General features: G+C 45.7%; 2 non-coding genes across 2 annotated transcripts; both read right to left on the reverse strand.

The window, feature by feature from the left end:
• Positions 1-6,108: 6,108 nt before the first annotated feature.
• TRNAE-CUC (transfer RNA glutamic acid (anticodon CUC)) lies at positions 6,109-6,180 on the reverse strand. The gene has a single exon. It is a non-coding gene; the product is annotated as a tRNA-Glu (tRNA).
• Positions 6,181-9,580: 3,400 nt separating this feature from the next.
• On the reverse strand, positions 9,581-9,652 carry TRNAE-CUC (transfer RNA glutamic acid (anticodon CUC)). The gene has a single exon. It is a non-coding gene; the product is annotated as a tRNA-Glu (tRNA).
• Positions 9,653-14,568: the final 4,916 nt, after the last annotated feature.

Raw genomic sequence — 14,568 nt, forward strand, 5'->3', positions numbered from 1 at the left:
CAAGTATGTAAAGTTGGCAATTTGAGGTAAACACTAATGGACTGCCACTGTGCATGTGCTGCAGTTGCGGCCTGTGGTAATAAGTGATGGACTGACGTTGTGCTGCAGCTGTGGCTTGTGGTAAACACTGATGGACTGCTGCTGTGCATGTGCTTCAGTTGTAGCTTGTGGTAATCCCTGATGGACTGCCGCTGTACATGTACTGCAGTTGTGGCTTGTGGTAATCACTGATGGACTGCTGTGGTGCATGTGCTGCAGTTGTGGCTTGTGGTAATCACTGATGCACTTCTGCTGTGCATGTGCTGCAGTTGTGGCTTGTGGTAATCACTGATGGACTGCTTCTGTGCATGAACTGCAGTTGTGGCTTGTGGTAATCACTGATGGACTGCCGCCGTGCATGTGCTGCAGTTGTGGCTTGTGGTAATCACTGATGGACTGTCGCTGTGCATGTGCTGCAGTTGTGGCTTGTGGTAATCACTGATGGACTGCCGCCGTGCATGTGCTGCAGTTGGGGCTTGTGATAATCACTGATGGACTGTCGCTGTGCATGTGCTGCAGTTGTGGCGTGTTGTAATCCCTGATGGACTGCCGCTGTGCATGTACTGCAGTTGTGGCTTGTGGTAATCACTGATGGACTGCCGCCGTGCATGTGCTGCATTTGTGGCTTGTGATAATCACTGATGGACTGTCGCTGTGCATGTGCTGCAGTTGTGGCTTGTGGTAATCACTGATGGACTGCTCCTGTGCATGAACTGCAGTTGTGGCTTGTGGTAATCACTGATGGACTGCCGCTGTGCGTGTGCTACAGGTGTGACGTGTTGTAATCCCTGATGGACTGCCGCTGTGCATGTACTGCAGTTGCAGCTTGTGGTAATCACTGATGGAGTGTCGCTGTGCATGTGCTGTAGTTGTGGCTTGTGGTAATCACTGATGGACTGCCGCTGTGCATGGGCTGCAGGTGTGGCGTGTCGTAATCCCTGATGAACTGCCGCTGTGCATGTACTGCAGTTGCAGCTTGTGGTAATCACTGATGGAGTGCCGCTGTGCATGTACTGTAGTTGTGGCTTGTGGTAATCACTGATGGACAGCTGTGCATGTGCTGCAGATGTGGCTTGTGGTAATCACTGATGGACTGCGGCTGTGCATGTGCTGCAGTTGTGGCTTGTGGTAATCACTGATGGACTGCCGCTGTGCATGTGCTGCAGTTGTGGCTTGTGGTAATCACTGATGGACTGCCGCTGTGCATGTGCTGCAGTTGCAGCTTGTGGTAATCACTGATGGACTGCCTGGAGTTGTGGCTTGTGGTAATCACCGATGGACAGCTGTGCATGTGCTGCAGTTGTGGCTTGTGGCAATCACTGATGGACTGCTACTGTGCATGTGCTGCAGTTGTGGCTTGTGGTAATCAGTGATGGGCTGTCGCTGTGCATGTGCTGCAGTTGTGGCTTGTGGCAATCACTGATGGGCTGCCGCTGTGCATGTTCTGCAGTTGTGGCTTGTGGTAATCAGTGATGGGCTGTCGCTGTGCATGTGCTGCAGTTGTGGCTTGTGGTAATCACTGATGGACTGCCGCTGTGCATGTGCTGCAGGTGTGGCTTGTGGTAATCACTGATGGACTGCCGCTGTGCATGTGATGCAGTTGTGTCTTGTGGTAATCACTGATGGACTGCCGCTGTGCATGTGCTGCAGTTGTGGCTTGTGGTAATCACTGATGGAATGTTGCTGTGCATGTGCTGCAGTTGCGGCTTGTGGTAATCACTGATGGACTGCCGCTGTGCATGTGCTGCAGTTGTGGCTTGTGGTAATCACTGATGGACTGCCGCTGTGCATGTGCTGCAGTTGCGGCCTGTGGTAATCACTGATGGGCTGCCGCTGTGCATGTGCTGCAGTTGTGGCTTGTGGCAATCACTGATGGACTGCTACTGTGCATGTGCTGCAGTTGTGGCTTGTGGCAATCACTGATGGACTGCTACTGTGCATGTGCTGCAGGTGTGGCTTGTGGTAATCACTGATGGACTGCCGCTGTGCATGTGATGCAGTTGTGTCTTGTGGTAATCACTGATGGACTGCCGCTGTGCATGTGCTGCAGTTGTGGCTTGTGGTAATCACTGATGGAATGTTGCTGTGCATGTGCTGCAGTTGCGGCTTGTGGTAATCACTGATGGACTGCCGCTGTGCATGTGCTGCAGTTGTGGCTTGTGGTAATCACTGATGGACTGCCGCTGTGCATGTGCTGCAGTTGCGGCCTGTGGTAATCACTGATGGGCTGCCGCTGTGCATGTGCTGCAGTTGCGGCCTGTGGTAATCACTGATGGGCTGCCGCTGTGCATGTGCTGCAGTTGCGGCCTGTGGTAATCACTGATGGGCTGCCGCTGTGCATATGCTGCAGTTGCGACCTGTGGTAATCACTGATGGACAGCTGTGCATGTGCTGCAGTTGCGGCTTGTGGTAATCACTGATGGGCTGCCGCTGTGCATGTGCTGCAGTTGCGGCCTGTGGTAATCACTGATGGGCTGCCGCTGTGCATGTGCTGCAGTTGCGGCCTGTGGTAATCACTGATGGACAGCTGTGCATGTGCTGCAGTTGCGGCTTGCTTCTGTAGGTAGATTCTACCTGGTAGAATATTTTGAATTTTGTAATTTTAGAAGTAGCTCACAAGCTGAAAAAGTGTGGGCAAGGGAATTGCTCAACTATGGGGGTATCTGATCTGAAAGTTTGAAAATGTATACTTTTTCTTTAATGTTTACTTTTAAACCCTAAAGAAAACAGAATGTTCTGTAGAATAAGTAAAGGTATTCTCATTCCACAGGTAAGCATTTATTTTATGTGTAATGTATACTGTTTCTTTATGATTTCATTTAAATTTATCCAGTAAATTTCACACTAAACGTACCTTTTTTTTAATTATTTGTTCTTAAAGTGACTCCGAGCTCATAAAAAAAATGAAAGTTGTACTCACCTGGGGCTTTCTCCAGCCCAGTGCTGGTCGGGAGGTCCCACGACGGCGTCCTGGCTCTTCTCCCCGCTCCGGAATGGCTGACAGGCCGCAGCCCGGGCGACACTCTCCCGAGTGTCGGGCTGTTCCTTCCGCGTATGACACGGATTACGTCACACGCCGGCCGCCTCGCGTCATCACGGCGGCCGGCGTGAAAGTACTGCGCATGCGCGATTAAAGCGCGCATGCGCCGTACTGCCACGCCGGCCGCCGTGATGACGCGAGGCGGCCGGCGTGTGACGTAATCCGCGTCATACGCGGAAGGAACAGCCCGACACTCGGGAGAGTGTCGCCCGGGCTGCGGCCTGTCAGCCATTCCGGAGCGGGGAGAAGAGCCAGGACGCCGTCGTGGGACCTCCCGACCAGCACTGGGCTGGAGAAAGCCCCAGGTGAGTACAACTTTAATTTTTTTTTATGAGCTCGGAGTCCCTTTAACAGTAGGATAGATTCCAATATCTTAAAAAAAAAATTCTACTTTTGGGATTCTTCCTGTATGTTTAATATTTCCTATTCTATCCTATAAACTAAAATAAGAAAATGACTATGCATTCCTTGAAAATAGACATACTAGATTTTAAGATGATCACTGCACAGTTTGGCACTATATTACAGGAAAGTATGAATGCCGTGGTAGGATCATTAAAAAATGACAACTTTTTCTTCCCGCTTATGTACTATAGACATTCTGCATTAGAGGGCAAGGGATAAGGTACATTATTCTAGTGCACTGATGTAACAGTTAATATTGTGCTGACAATTGCTAGGCTTTCGGTTCACCAGTCAAGCCAGCAGAGGGAGTGCTAAGCTAATTTTAGATTTGTATTTGGAATATACAATGCTGATTAAAATAAAACTGTTGTAGCCTATAATCCTGAAAATATATACAGTACAACCTTGGATTGAGAGTAATTTAGTTTAAGAGCACTTTGCAACACAAGCAGAAACATTTTTTAAATTTTGACTTTTGACAAAAAAAAGCAAAAAAAGTATACATGCGTCACGTCATCACAACTGAGCCAATAGTTCTTCTCCCTTTGGTGCTGCAGGATTGCACTTAATTGCACTTAATCTGGGTGTAGAAACTGCAAAGTCACATTTCCATGAAATCCTAAAAAGTAACTAATTGGATAAGTTCCTTGTTAACCTCTTGAGGACTGCAGGGCTAAACCCCCCTAGTGACCATGCCATTTTTAGTGAAATTGGCCGCTGCAGCTTTAAGGCCAAGCTGCAGGGACGCACAACACAGCACACAAGTGATGCCCCCCCCCTTTTCTCCCCTCCAACAGAGCTCTCTGTTGGTGGGGTCTGATGGCTCCCCCATGTCTATTTTTTTTTTTTTTTAATAAATATTGTTCGTTTTTTTTTTTTTGTTTTTTTTTTTTTGTAAAAACACTTTCTTTAAATCTCTTCCCTCCCTCCCCACAGCCAGCCAATTACTGTGATCGGCTGCAGGGCCGGTTTAAGCAACAATGGGGCCCCAGGGCAAAATAAACCTGGGGGGGGGGCCCCCAACAGATACCCCGGAACAAAAATTAAGGGACCTTTTTTGCAGCTGGTATAGTCAGGGTGTGAAGCTCCAATCGGTCGGAGCTCCACATTCTGGCTACCCCAGCCTGCATGGGGGACAAGGGGTTAAAAAGTTTCAGGAGGGGGGACCCCACATCATTTAAAAAAAAATAATTCCCACACTCTAAACATAAAAAAAAAATTGGGAAAATAGGAAAAAATGCCAGGGATCTTCATACAGCCATATTGCGGCTCTATAGCGATCCCTGGCCAAAGCGCTGCGGCTGCGTATGGACCCCCAGGAAACCCCGTCAGGAAATTTATTGCTTTCTTTTGATGCATGTAAAATTACACTACCGTTAGGTTTGCTACTAAAAGTGACATTTACTGCATTTAAAAGTATACTTTTTTCCTTCGAAACTTTAAAATAGATTTTCTCAAAAACTATAAGGTCTTTTTGAAAAATTGTTTTTTCCTCTTATTCTCAATGATCTCCTTAACATATCCTGCAAATTTAGGGTTTCTAGAATTTAAGGTGGATTTGCTATTGACCATTAAAGTCGGCAGGTTTTTAAATGTGTATTTTTTTGCTTTGAAACCTTAAAATCGATTTTCTCAAAAACTATAAGGTCGATTTGATTTTTTTTTCATCTTGTAGCCACTGGGGGCCCCTACAAGCTCTGGGGCAATTGCCCCCTTTGCCTCTATGGTAGCGCCGGCCCTGATCGGCTGCCATAGGCTTCTGCCTATGAGAGCCGATCGCTCTCTTGTCCCCCAGGGGGACAGCCGTGTCACACGGCTGTCCCCAGTGCAGCGCTGCTGCTGATCGCAGCGCTGCACAATGTAAATAGACGGCGATCACGCCGTCTAACAGTCTCCCGAGCGGCAATAGCCGCTTGGAGACTGAAGGCGGGGCGGAGCTCCGCTTCCCAAGCAGGAGATGCGCGCACAGCCTGCACGCGATCTCCTGCAAAACAGAGCCCCAGGACTTTACACCAATCGGTGTCAGGCAGTCCTGGGGCTGCCGCCGCGGCCACGCCCATCGGCGTGATGCGGGCGGCAACTGGTTAAAGCCACAAAAAAAGGTTGGGGCGAGCCAACAGATGGCAATGATTCTGTTAGTTGTAGTGAAAGTCTTGTTTACATTTTAATGTTATACTATTTTACTATAACTGTTTTTGGATTGTGGAACAAATCACCTGGGTTACCATTATTTCAAGTTTTGAAAGAGATTCTTCTGTATTGATGCTTTAGAAATGGTAATCCCAGGAACGATCATTAAGGCACCAATAAAAAATAAATAGGGATTTAAAGCTAGATTTACACTAGACAAAAACAATCAAACCGTTTTTCAAAAATGGATGCCAACAGAAAAAAAAGCTAATGCTACGATGCTGTGTAGAGATCACTGACACAACCTCTGCATCCAACTTACTTGCCTTTGTTAGAAAATAAAGTTCTGGTTCACTATGAGCTTATCTGTAACTGTGGGGGAGAAAAAAACAAAATAGATGATGCACTTCTTCTTCTTTCTTTAACTATGTGGTGATCAGTTTAACATAGCTGTTACTAGGAAACTGCAAACAGGCATAAAAAAAAAAACCTTGTTCCCTGACCGGGAATCAAACCCGGGCCGCGGCGGTGAGAGCGCCGAATCCTAACCACTAGACCACCAGGGAAGGTGACAGCACCTGCATATGTGTTATTACTTCAGAGCAGCAGGAGTACTCTCTGATCATTTATTGGGGACATAGGTGATAAACTTGCATCCTGGCCGATTGATTGATTAATAATTTTCCCCACATTCTGCATAATCAGAATCATTTATTTCACCAAGTACAACGGTGAGTTGTACCCGGAATTATTTTTGGCACAATCAACTCTATTATGCACAGTGGTTTTTTTTGTCTAAAGTGCCATTTGGTACACATTATATATGTAGGTTTGTCATCTCTAACCTGGTAGGAAAAAGTTGAACCATGCGTTACACTCATACAGAGAGCGCAAAGTGCTTTTCCCTGCAACTGTACATGAACATGTTGTCCAGCACTGCTCAGCATACCTCACGTTGGATTCCACCACAACACACTGCTAATGGACTGAACATACCATTAAAATATAAATGCATTAACTTAGCAATGTTATTATATTGTCCGTTGTAATGCCCCAGTGTGAGTGTAGCCTTTCACTTTGTTTTACAAAGCACATTTAACCACCTTAGCGGTATGGACAAGCTCAGCTCGTCCATTACCGCCAGAGGGTGCCGCTCAGGCCCTGCTGGGCCGATTTTGATGAAATAAAGAGCAGCACACGCAGCCGGCACTTTGCCAGCCGCGTGTGCTGCCCGATCGCCGCCGCTCTCAACTTTCAGTTGGCTGCATGAAATAGTTTTTTTTTTATTTAAAAAAACCCTCATGCAGCCGCCCTGGCGATCTTGATAGAACGCCAGGGTGGTTAAAAACACATTAAATGTGCACAAGCACCTTGGTCTACATTGGTTGCACATAAAAAATATAACGTGCGTTACGTCATTTGCGTAGCGTCCATTAAAATGTGCATGCGCTGTCTGTGCAAGTGAATTGTAATGGACATTTTGCAATTTCTGTAACACGAGTTATGCAGACAATGCATGTTGTGTAACATGAGTTATGCAAATACCGTAGCATGCGTTATATAATTTGCATAACATCTGCTAAAGTTTATGTATGTGGCCTGTGCACCTAAATTTGAATGTTCTTTTGTGAGTATACCCCATAGTGTCCCTTTTATGGTCCTCCCATCATTGTAATTGCCCTCCTACACATAGCATACAAAGGAGTTTGGCAGTGTAGTCACTTTATTAGTCAGGCCAGTAGCTATGCAAGTAGTGAGCTGTATACTTTCCCCCATTGCTAATGAAGAACTGTATATCTTCCCCCAATGCTAATGAAGAACCATACACAATTAAACACAAGAACAGGGCAGCAGAAACACAAGAACATTGCTTTCTCACAGGAATTTAAATCAGGTATAGATCAACCACAAGATTACAGACTCCGAACTTTCTCTCTGCTCTAAGGCTAGTTATACACCAGGACGTTGCGTTTAGGGGACGTTATAGGGCACATAACGTGCCCCTAGCACAACGCCTGGTGCTCTCTGATGTGGACGTCAGAGTGAGCCGCGTTGTGCAGCTCACTCTGGCGTCCGTGATGCATACTCTTAGACGCATGCGGCATCACGTGATCCCGCCCGGCCAATCGTCGCACAGAGCGGCCGCTCCAGGAAGTAAACACTGCACGTCACTGAGTGCAGTGAATATTAATTAGCTATGTGCCCGGCCGCTCTCCTCTCCTCCCCAACATGACTGAGCATGTGCAAACAGTCTAACGCGGCTTAGCCGCGCATAACGCACAGCATGCAGCACTTTTCTGCGTTACAATGTAACGCAACGTGGGCAGTGTGAACAAGCTCATTGATTTTTCATTACTGTGTGGTGGGGCTGCGTTACAGGCTGCACTAACGTGCGCCTGTAACGTCCCACTGTGAAAGCAACCTAAAAGATAAGCCAACTGCATAATAACCTTGGATTACACTTGTGATTACTTGAAGATGGGGGGAGGGATTAGATTAGCCATAATTTTGTTTCTTCTGTTATTCCAACACTACTGCAGCCAAAGAGATCAGCAGAGCTGCCCGGCAACTGGTATTGTGTAAAAGGAAATAAATATGGCAGCCTCCATGTACTTCTCCATGTACTTCTTATAATCCTGAAAATACATACAGTACAACCTTGGATTGAGAGTAATTTAGTTTAAGAGCACTTTGCAATACAAGCAGAAACATTTTTAAATTTTGACTTGATATACAAGCAACGTCTTGGTATACAAAAGAAGCAAAAAAAAGTATGCATGCGTCACGTCATCACAACTGAGCCAATAGTTCTTCTCCCTTTGGTGCTGCAGGATTGCACTTAATTGCACTTAATCTGGGTGTAGAAACTGTGCAAAGTCACATTTTCGTGAAATCCTCAAAAGTAACTAATTGGATAAGTTTCTTGTTAAAGCCACTAAAAAGGTTGGGACGAGCCAACAGATGGCAATGATTCTGTTAGTTGTAGTAAAAGTCTTGTTTACATTTTAATTTTATACTATTTTATTATAACTGTTTTTGGATTGTGGAACAAATCCCCTGGGTTACCATTATTTCAAGTTTTGAAAGAGATTCTTCTCACTTTCTGTATTTGAGACTTCCATATTGATGGTTTAGAAATGGTAATCCCAGGAACGACCATTAAGGCACCAATACAAAATAAATAGGGATTTAAAGAGACACTGAAGCGAAAAAAAAAATTATGATATTATGATTTGTATGTGTAGTACAGCTAAGAAATAAAACATTAAGATCAGATACATCAGTCTAATTGTATCCAGTACAGGAAGAGTTAAGAAACTCCAGTTGTTATCTCTATACAAAAAAGCCATTAAGCTCTACGACTTTCAAAGTCGTGGAGAGGGCTGTTTTCTGACTTTTATTATCTCAACTGTTATTTAATTTTTTACTTTTCCTCTGCCAGAGGAGAGGTCATTAGTTCACAGACTGCTCTGAAAGAATCATTTTGAATGCTGAATGTTGTGTAATCTGCACATATTAGAGAATGATGTGATGTTAGAAAAAACGCTATATACCTGAAAATAAAAATATGAGAATATTTTCTTTGCTGCTAATCTTCTAGTAATTATTCATAGTACACAGCCAATTCATTATATCATATATTTTTTTTCACTTCAGTGTCTCTTTAAAGCTAGATTTACACTAGACAAAAACAATCAAACCATTTTTCGAAAATGGAGGCCAACAAAAAAACAAAGTAATGCTACGATGCTGTGTAGAGATCACTGACACAACCTCTGCATCCAACTTACTTGCCTTTGTTAGAAAATAAAGTTCTGATTCACCATAAACTTATCTGTAACTTTGGGGGGGAAAAAACAAAACAAAATAGATGATGCACTTCTTCTTCTTTCTTTAACTATGTGGTGATCAGTTTAACATAGCTGTTACTAGGAAACTGCAAACGGGGATAAAAAAAAATCCTTGTTCCCTGACCGGGAATCGAACCCGGGCCGCGGCGGTGAGAGCGCCGAATCCTAACCACTAGACCACCAGGGAAGGTGACAGCAATTGCATATGTGTTATTACTTCAGAGCAGCAGGAGTACTCTCTGATCATTTATTGGGGGTATAGGTGATAAACTTGCATCCTGGCTGATTGATTGATTGATTAATAATTTCCCCCACATTCTGCATTATAAACTCTATTATGCACAGTGGGTTTTTTTGTCTAAAGTGCCATTTGGTACACATTATATATGTAGGTTTGTCATCTCTAACCTGGTAGGAAAAAGTTGAACCATGCGTTACACTCATACAGTGAGCGCAAAGTGCTTTTCCCTGCAACTGTACATGAACATGTTGTCCAGCACTGCACAGCATACCTCACGTTGGATTCCACCACAACACACTGTTAATGGGCTGAACGTACCATTAAAATATAAATGCATTGACTTAGCAATGTTATTATATTGTCTGTTGTAATGCCCCAGTGTGAGTGTAGCCTTTCTCTTTGTTTTACAAAGCACATTTAAAAACGCATTAAATGTGAACAAGCACCTTGGTTTACGTTTGTTGCACATAAAACATATAACGTGCGTTATGTCGTTTGCGTAGCGTCCATTAAAATGTGCATGCGCTGTCTGTGCAAGTGAATTGTAATGGACATTTTGCAATTTCTGTAACACGAGTTATGCAGACAATGCATGTTGTGTAACATGAGTTATGCAAATACCGTAGCATGCGTTATATAATTTGCATAACATCTGCTAAAGTTTATGTGTGTGGCCTGTGCACCTAAATTTGAATGTTCTTTTGTGAGTATACCCCATAGTGTCCCTTTTATGGTCCTCCCATCATTGTAATTGCCCTCCTACACATAGCATACAAAGGAGTTTGGCAGTGTAGTCACTTTATTAGTCAGGCCAGTAGCTATGCAAGTAGTGAGCTGTATACTTTCCCCCATTGCTAATGAAGAACTGTATACCTTCCCCCAATGCTAATGTAGAACTGTATGCCTTTCCCCAATGCTAATGAAGAACTGTATACCTTCCCCCAATGCTAATGAAGAACCATACACAATTAAACACAAGAACAATGCAGCAGAAACACAAGAACATTGCTTTCTCACAGGAATTTGCATCAACCACAAGATTAAAGCTAAACTCAGAACTTCCTCTTTGCTCTAAAAGATAAGGCAACAGCATAAGGGCTGGTTCAGACGGACGTTTGCAGAGCGTTTACAGCCAGCGTTCAGGGCTTGGTGTTAAACGCTCCCATTCAAGTGAATGGGAGCGTTTGTACCAAGCTTTCAAGCGCGTTTACACAAACGCGGCGTTTGGGTCCCGATTTTCCCTGGCGTTCAAGGAGCCCCTGGAAGCTACATGTAGCTTCCAGGGGAGGTAAACCGCGACGGCTAATGTCCCCCTAGGGGAAGAAAAAACGCGACCGCATCCAAACGCACACAAACGCTGCTGAACGCGACGCCAGCAAACGCAACGCCTCCAAACGTCCGTCTGAACCAGCCCTAATAACCTTGAATTACACTTGTGATTACTTGAAGATGGGGGGGAGGGGAGAGGGATTAGATTAGCCACAATTTTGTTTCTGGTGTTATTTAAACACTACTGCAGCCAAAGAGATCAGCAGAGCTGCCCGGCAACTGGTATTGTGTAAAAGGAAATAAATATGGCAGCCTCCATGTACTTCTCTTTAAGTGTGTCTCATGTCTAATACACACGATTAGATTTTCTGGATGATTTCCTGCCAGATCAAATATTTCCAACCTGTCCGATCTAATTCCTGATCGATTTACGGATCGATTTTCCGTTCATTTCTATGGTAAATCGATCGGAAATACGATCGGACAGGTTGGATATAATCGAGCTGGCAGGAAATCTTCCAGAAAATCTCATCATGTGTATTAGGCAATAGTTTTAACTACTCACAGTCTCAAACCAGTTAATGTAATGTCATCTATGTATCTATAACAATAACATTTCTATAGCGCTTTTCTCCCATAGGACTCAAATCGCTTAGACTATCTCAGATTCAGTAGTTGGTAGTCGGATGAAGTATTCACACAACAACAAAAATTTTATTTCTGAAAATGCCAAACTGAACAGGTGGGCTTTCAGTCTGGATTTAAACACGTCCAGAGATGGAGCTGTCCTGATCTGCTGAGGTAAGGAGTTCCATAATGTAAGAGCAGCATGACAGAAGGCTCTGGGACCAAAAGTTTCCCGGTGGACTCTGGGTATAACAAGATTATTAGAACCTGTGGATCTGAGATTGCAGGGATTGCTATGCAGCTATAACATTTCTTTCATGTATCCAGGGCCCAGATTATGAAGTGATTTAAATGTCAGTAGACCGATCTTGGATAGGACCGTCCATTTTATAGGTAGCCAGTGAAGGGAGTGCAGGATTGGTGTTATGTGGCAGTGACGGGATTGGTTGGTTAACAGTCTAGTATTCTGTATCAGCTGTAGGCGGTACAAGTCCTTTTTTGGAAGGCCGGTGTAGAGAGCATTACAGTAGTCTAGTCGGGATATAATGAAGGCATGGACTAAGGTTGGCAGATCTTCTGGGGGGATGAGGTGCTTGATTTTTGCGATGTTCTTCAGGTGAAAGTAGCATGATTTCACCACAGCAGAGATGTGAGTTCTGAAGATTAAATCCCCATCAATTAGAACTCCCAGGCTATGCACATGCTCAGAGCTGTGTAGATTTGTGCCTCCTATTCCCAGTGGTGAAGACAACAAGTTAAGTTGTTTTGTTGTCATGAGCTGCCCTCCAATCAGAAGGACTTCAGTTTTATCTGTATTTAGTCTCAGCCAGTTGTCACTTATCAAATTGCTAGAGTTTGCCTCAGCAGGTGTTTATAGTTGTAGTGATGTAATAAGCGCAGCCGCGGCGGGCTGCGTTGCCACCGCGGCTGCCTCGGGGCCTCTGTCCGTCCCTCCGGCGTCTAAGACGCCGGGGACGGAACTACCTGTTGTCTGTAAGGACGCTGTCTCGCGCGCATAGACAGGACCTTTATTCTGGGAGAGAGCTCATCAGCTGACCGCGGAGGAGACTCACGGCGCCCCGGATTGTCTGTTGCTGGGGGCGTGCCAGTGAGGTCTTCTCTGCTTCTTAAGCCTTCCGGCTTCAGTCTGGCGCTGTCTGTTGTCGTGAACGCTTGTGTGTCAGCGCTCAGACCAAGATTAGGATTCTGTATCATTGCTGTGTTATACTTTAGACCAGTTCCAGGGTGTCGAGACCAGGGACCTCACACCCAAGATTAGGATTCTGTATCATTGCTGTGTTATACTTCGGACCAGTTCCAGGGTGTCGAGACCAGGGACCTCACACCCATGATTAGGATTCTGTATCATTGCTGTGTTATACTTTAGACCAGTTCCAGGGTGTCGAGACCAGGGACCTCACACCCAAGATTAGGATATTATTTACTGTATTGATCTCCTGTGTATGACTCTTGGCTATTTCCTCTGACTCTGATCCTGCCTCTGATCCTGTACTTTCGCCAATCTGCCTACCTATTGCTGAGCCTCTGCCTGCCTGATCATTCTACTCACCTGTGGGCCCTCCTCGCCACTGGTGAGGTATAGCTACGCCAGCTCCTCTGGTCTTATATTTCTGCTAGGCTGTATGCAGCCGTAATTACCTGCTCTGTGGGGTATCTGTTATTGTAGTATTGTTGTCTCTTGCCTGCATTAGATTCTGAATCACCTGCTCCTCGGAGTTTCAGCCTCTCCAGTATTGTTCTCCAGCTTGCTGGAGCTTGTACGCTAGTGCACGCTTCGTGTACTGATAGTACCTCACCAGCCCCTCTGGTGAGGTCTTCCCAAACTGAAAGGTTTTACCAAAGCGGTCTAAGTCCCTTGTGTCACCTTTCCTGTTCCACTGGAAAGGCCTGGGGTAGCTTCTTGCTGCCAGTTAAGCTAGCTCCTCTGATAGGATTAGTTTGCTATCTAGTGAATATCTGTGATTATCTGTCTGATTGGTTCTTGTCTCTCGCCGGCATCCCTGGCAGAGACTAGCTATACTATCTCCGTATTCTCTGTCCGCGTTCTTCCCAGCCCCACTGGGGAGCCTTATGTCTAATCTGTCTTGTTTGTGTCCAGATTGTACCTTACCAACTCCTATCGTAAGGTCCTGTAAAAACTATTAAAGTTACGGTTGCACCAAACACTACATACTCTGCTCTTGGTCTTGCTATACTGGTACTATTGGTGATTCTGCGGATCACACATAATCGGGTATAGCGTCTGCATCATTGGTGATTCCGCAGATCACCAATAATCAGACATCTGAGTTGTGGCATTAAAGCTGGCCATACACTGGCCCGATTTGTGCCCGTTTCGACAGCAGATTCGATCACTGGGATCGAATCTGCTGCCAATCGTTCACGCTACACGCCGAATTTCGATCCATTTCGTCCGATCCCGTCGATCGCGCCGTGCGGAAAATAACCGTCGATCGCCCGCGGGTAAAGAGCGCATCGCTAGCGGCGTTCGAGTGCCCGACGACCGACGCAATAGAGCCCGCATACATTACCTGCTCCGCCAGCGCGACTCCAGTCTCCCGGTCACCGCTGCTCTGTCTGCGCTCTGGTCTCCAGGTCCGGCATGCCTCACTTCTTCTAGCCCGGCAGGAAGTTTAAACATTAGAGCGCCCTCTACTGTTTAAACTTCCTGCCGGGCTAGAAGAAGTGAGGCATGCCGGACCTGGAGACCAGAGCGCAGACAGAGCAGCGGTGACCGGGGGACTGGAGTCGTGCCGGCGGAGCAGGTAATGTATGCGGGCGGGCGGGGGCAGCAGCAGCACCACCACCACAACAGATTGTGAACGGTTTCAGGCTGAAATCGGTTCACAATCTGTTTGCAGTAAAGGTGGCCATACGATCCCTCTCTGATCAGATTCGATCAGAGAGGGATCTATCTGTTGGTCGAATCTGATGGCAAATCGACC

This window comes from Hyperolius riggenbachi, chromosome 3 (assembly GCF_040937935.1).
Source record: "Hyperolius riggenbachi isolate aHypRig1 chromosome 3, aHypRig1.pri, whole genome shotgun sequence".
NCBI classification, from domain to species: domain Eukaryota; kingdom Metazoa; phylum Chordata; class Amphibia; order Anura; family Hyperoliidae; genus Hyperolius; species Hyperolius riggenbachi.